This window comes from Myotis yumanensis, unplaced genomic scaffold (genome assembly GCF_028538775.1).
Source record: "Myotis yumanensis isolate MYYU_CA2020_CCGP unplaced genomic scaffold, mMyoYum1.0.hap1 SCAF_3, whole genome shotgun sequence".
Taxonomy (NCBI): Eukaryota; Metazoa; Chordata; class Mammalia; order Chiroptera; family Vespertilionidae; genus Myotis; species Myotis yumanensis.
The window spans coordinates 48,780,976-48,785,846 of record NW_027223754.1 but is presented as its reverse complement, the minus strand read 5'-3'; the positions used below and the strand labels follow the sequence as shown (position 1 = coordinate 48,785,846).

The 4,871-nt window shown below is 34.3% G+C and overlaps 1 pseudogene; it reads right to left on the bottom strand.

The window, feature by feature from the left end:
* Window positions 1-2,668: 2,668 nt before the first annotated feature.
* Window positions 2,669-3,414, bottom strand: LOC139004972 (proteasome subunit alpha type-2 pseudogene; annotated as a pseudogene).
* Between the last annotated feature and the right edge of the window lie 1,457 nt (window positions 3,415-4,871).

Here is a 4,871-nt window from a genome sequence, read left to right as displayed (position 1 = left end):
TTCAGCTCAGTCTTGACTCTTAAAGGGTCCCATAGTTACCTTGAATCTTTTTTTCAAATTTTTTGAAAGTCAGAAATCAAAATGTTTGAAGAACATATATGCATAACCCATAGACACAGAGAACATTGTGGTGGTGGCCAGAGAAAAGGGTTGGGGACTGGGTGGAGTGGACAAAGAGAGGTAAAAGAGGACATCTGTAATAGTGTCAACAATAAAGAAAGAAAGAAAGAAAGAAAGAAAGAAAGAAAGGAAGAAAGAAAGAAAAGAAAAGAAAAGAAAAGAAAAGGAAAGGAAAAGGAAAGAAAAGAAAGAAACGAAAGAAAGAAAGAAATCGGAACCTTTGGCCAGAGCCATTAATTTTAATGACTCCGAATTGGGCATTTTCCTGGCTTCTTCAGAGGTTTGCTGCTAAGCTTCTTTTAATGTCTCTCTCAACAAAAGTAATGATCATTTTTGTCCACCAATCATTTCCAATTAGCCATCCATTAGCTTTTGTTTCTCTCTCAGTCTTCCTGCCCAGTGGCAAAATTTTTCATGACAAGAATTTATGTTTCCAGGGCTGCTCTCTCTCTAGTGACCTCTCTGCCCATACTTCCATGGGAAGCATTCATCCCCTCTACCATGCAGTCTCCAGGGGTGTAAGGTAATTCCAATGTAGGCTTTACTAGTATTATGCTTCCAAGGGCCTCTTTATCTTTTTGAGTTCTGAGTCAGGCATCATCATGTCATTTTCCCTCTGATAGAAAACTCATCTGACACTTCTCACCTAGCTCCACAGAATTATCCATCACTCAGATGACATGAAGCTAATCAGGTTTTCCTCTTTTACTGATAGGGAGGGGCAGAGGCAATTGAGGTTCATAGTACAAGAATAAATTTCTTCAAAGAACTCTCCACCCAAAGTCTGTTTAAACCATTTTATATTATTAAAGTGGATGAGAGGGTTATAGATTTATGAGCCTATTATTAGTGACATTCTTCTAACATCTACATTTTTAGCTGAGTAATTGAGTTCGAAATTTTATGTATATTTTTATTTGGTAACTAAGCATAAATAAAGTTAATATTTTTTAAATATAACAGGCATATAAAATTATTTTGATTATAATTTATTTTCTTTGACTTGTCTAGTCTTCCTCCAAAGAGGAAATCAGCATTTCTTTATAACCTAAAAATATTGGTTGGACATTTATGAATATTCATGCAATAGTCATATTTAATATTTTAGTATATCTAATAAAAATAGCATAGAAATTACTATAGTTTTACATTTTAAATCTTATACATAAATGTAGAAATTTACTACATTTTATTTTGAATCTCTGCTTCTTTTAGTTTTTTAAAAATTTTCATTGGGAGTGTTTGCTATTTCATTCCTAATCTCATAATTTTCTTCTCATGCATAAGTAAATAAAATAAATTCTTCATATTCTTAAGATCTCGTTGACGAAGGTAATATTTATTATGGGTTTTCAATGAGTGTAATCAGATAGTTTGAAGAATTTAATCCACTTCAGTTGGAAATAGTTCAGAAAGAACTGAAATGTGAGAAAACCATCTTATTCTCACTGTGCTGACTTTCATAGAACAAACCTTTAACATATTACAGAATCTCCAGCCAGAAATCCAATCTCATAATTTACCACACATGTTTATTCTGAAGACCCCAATATTTATAGTTTGTTCATGAGATGTCTCTTTAAAATTAGACATATCTGTTTTCTTGCTTTTCTTTTCCTTTGAAAGTCCCACAGGAATCATAAACAAATAATGTTTAAAAAACAGTCATGGTCGTGCTCTTTAATATAGGCTTTTTTATATGCACTTTTATTTCTTCATTTTTCATATAGCCAAAGAAGAAGCCAGTGTGACCCTTATAGATATTTCTCTTACACATGATTTTATTTTTAATATAGTATTTCTTGATAATTGCAATTACATGGTATTATTTTTATTTTTATTTTTTATTTTATTTTATTTTTTAAAATATATTTTATTGATTTTTTACAGAGAGGAAAGGAGAGAGATAGAGAGTTAGAAACATTGATGAGAGAGAAACATCGATCAGCTGCCTCCTGCACACCCCCCACTGGGGATGTGCCCGCAACCCAGGTACATGCCCTTGACCGGAATCGAACCTGGGACCTTTCAGTCCGCAGGCCGACGCTCTATCCACTGAGCCAAACCGGTTTTGGCAATGGTATTATTTTTAAATTTTTTTCCAATTCCAGTTGACATTCCATATTATTTTATTTTTATTTTTTAAATATATTTTATTGATTTTTTTACAGAGAAGAAGGGAGAGAGATAGTTAGAAACATCGATGAGAGAGAAACATTGATCAGCTGCCTCCTGCACATCCCCTACTGGGGATGTGCCCGCAACCAAGGTACATGCCCTTGTCAGGAATCGAACCTGGGACCCTTCAGTTCGCAGGCTAACACTCTATCCACCTAGCCAAACTGGCTAGGGCACATGGTATTATTTTATCTCTTAATTTTTTGGGGGGGGGTATTTAACAGTTTATTATTATTTATGGCATTTTAAAAACATTGGTCTATTAAATCATATAGAAATAAATATGCAACATTTTGCAAACAAAACATACTGTAAATATGTTTAAGGATAGAGATTAACTGAAATTCCGGTTTTTTCAGTCATTTCCTTATTATACTATGACAGTCAAGTAATCCTTAACTTGACTGGAGTAAGCCTTCTAAATCCAGCTTCTTTGCGGATTCCAGCTTCTGTTATAGTCTGTCATTCGTACTTCAGAGCTTTCCTTTAGGGTTTATATGACTGTATTAATAACATCTTCAAGTCTAAATCTTCGTTTTAGCTCTTCTCAAGGAACGTTTTCCCATTCACATAGTTCCGTCCTATTGCTGTGCTTTCCCAGGCAAAGTAAGCTCCAGATGGATCTGACTGAAAAAAAAAAAATGGTGGCTCCTCATTCCAACCACAAGGTAGTAAAGAAACCCCAAATGGACAAACGCCACCGGCCTGGGTATATTCTTGCTTCACAGAAGCTACTCTATACCAGCTGAGCTGTGGGAATGGGTTCTTGGTAAACAAGATAATATTGCTGAGCTAGCTTTCCAGCTCTGTGCACAAGCACCCTGTAGTCTGGGTCCATGCCACTGTTCACCAAGCCTATATGTTTATGTGCACATCACTCATCATACAAAATGGATTTCTGTTCCTTCTCAGTTGCTGATACCACCTCATTTACAGCTTTAATTCGCACTGAAGGGGCTCCTCCAGCTACAGCAGCCGAAGCATACACAATCTGGACAAATTTACCAGACAGGCTGAATGTAGTCAAAGAAGAGCCATAAACTGCTCTGACATCTTTACCAGAGAGCCAAAGCTCGTTCACACACCTGCACACTGCAGGCTCCTTTATCTCTTCATTCTTGTTTCCCTATCCAGATTTGCCATACTTGACTGCACTTACCTTATTGCAGAGCGCCTATATAAAATGTAAATCCAAACATATCAGCTATTTTAGAACCATTCAAAATAACCTAAGGAGATTTTCTTCCTCAGGTATATCCCCCTAAAACCCATTATTTTTATTGCAATTAAATTGATATTTGTATTCTGCCAATCTGATATTATAAATCCCTTATGTACAATAAAGCATTTTGTTTTGAATGCAGTTCTTCTTGGCTACTGAAATATGAGTGACATTTCCTTTGTAATACCACCACTTAATTATAGCAATGCAAGTTGGGAAAGCTGTTTAATAAGTATGTGTTAGATAAATTGAACTAAACTACCTGATATAAAAAATAATTATTGATGACCTTTATTATTTTATTTATTAAGGCTATCATTATTTTTAAGTAGATTGAAAATTATGTTTTATGTCACTGTTAGTGATTAAAACCACAGTTCTTTCTCATGGCTTGCAATTCACATAGATATTTTTACATAAAGTAAATTGAAATACTTCTCCTGCATACATTTACCCCTAAGTCTCAGTAACCACCTTTTAAATGATCATTTCCAAATTTATTTAGGCCAGATGGAAAACTCTAGATCTACTCAGCCATCTGTACATAGATATACTTCATACTTATCTAACAGGCACATCATAGTCTGATTGCTCCAAGCTGATCCCATCATCTTCCCACAAAATTTTTTCCTACTGAGTTTTTAAACTCATGACAAAGAATGCTATTCTCTCTATTGCCCAAACCAGAAGTCTAAGCATTGTCTTAAGTAGATTACCAAAACAACTGTCTAACTGAATTTTCTTTCCTTAAAACACATTATTTGCACTGTAATTAAATTGACTTTTGTATTCTGAAAATCTGATAATTTCCTTGCTTACAATAAAACAGTCATTGGTCATTAGACACATACTGACAGTCCAATTGCTATATTGTTTTATGGAACCAGACTAATTTGCAATCAAGTTCTAGATCCTGTACTTGTGTTATTTTGGAAAAAAACATTACTTACCATCTAGTATCACAGTTTGCTCATATCTGAAATGGAATAATAATACAAAAACAATTAAAATGTAAAGTACTTAGCACAGCAGATCATCCAAATAAATACTAGGGAAAAAGTGGTTTATATAGTAGTGGCATGTGTTATAGTATTATTTTTAAGTGGATCAGGTTAGCATCATTTCTTTGTTATCATCAGATATATCAGCTATCTGCCTTAAATGAGCTTAGAAAAAGAATAACTTCCTTTATATACAGTGTTATTTTCTATAGACATACTGAAAGGCACAGCTCAAAAATATTATTGGGAAGATGAAATGAGATAGTGCATGTGAAATTCCTATACAGGCAGTAAGGTAGCCTCCTGCTGTATCATGAATATGAACAAGCATGTCAAACTCAAAGGCTAAC